This window comes from Pteropus medius, unplaced genomic scaffold (genome assembly GCF_902729225.1).
Source record: "Pteropus medius unplaced genomic scaffold, Ma_sr-lr_union100, whole genome shotgun sequence".
NCBI classification, from domain to species: Eukaryota; Metazoa; Chordata; class Mammalia; order Chiroptera; family Pteropodidae; genus Pteropus; species Pteropus medius.
Genome location: NW_024350924.1, coordinates 9300245 through 9300903, shown reverse-complemented (window position 1 = coordinate 9300903; position 659 = coordinate 9300245). Strand labels below are relative to the sequence as shown.

Genomic DNA, 659 nt, shown 5'->3' with positions numbered 1-659 from the left:
GAGCGTATGGGCCGGAGACCTGTGGGCTCAAGCGGACAACGAAACATCACCAGAGAAGAGAAGGCTGCGAGAGTTTAAAACAGGATGTGTAAGGTTCCACCCAAGGGTCTGCATTTTGCTGAGTTCGTCGACAGCACAGGCCCCCACCTGAGATCCCCTCTCCCCAGGGATGAGGCTGGGGTCTCCCCAGCGGAACGTGGGGGAATGACTCTTACACAGAGGATGCTGAGGGCTGCCCTTCTGCCTAGGTGCCCTATTTCTCTTTCTCTTCAAACCCCCTTCTCTCTCCCATGTTTGGTTGTGATTACTAATTTTTCCTATACGTTTAAAACAATGTAGTCTCATTGCAGAACAATGAGTAGGAAGAGGAGTATGAAAAGTCAGGCATAAAAGTGCTCATCACCCTGCTTTTTCTTTCTTTTTGCCCTGTCCCTTTTAAAAGAGGGTGCTCTCCACTCTCTCTCAGAAAAAAGGTCTCCAGCCGCCATTTACATCTCAGTGGTAGTTAAGCGTTAACTTCTAGTGGAAGGAAAAGGCCCTGTCAATTCCCCATCAAGCTTCCGTTAAAAGAAGCTCAGACGTCATTTTACAAGGGGGAGGGGAGAAAATATTTGGGGGAGCAAGACAAGTCACCTCAACCTCCTGGAATCCTCAGAAGC

General features: G+C 49.0%; 1 protein-coding gene across 2 annotated transcripts in view; it reads right to left on the bottom strand.

Moving 5' to 3' along the window:
• LOC120585109 (3 beta-hydroxysteroid dehydrogenase/Delta 5-->4-isomerase-like) overlaps positions 1-659 on the bottom strand; it is a 176232-nt gene that overhangs the window by 17322 nt on the left and 158251 nt on the right. The gene's annotated exons all lie outside the window — the stretch shown is intronic.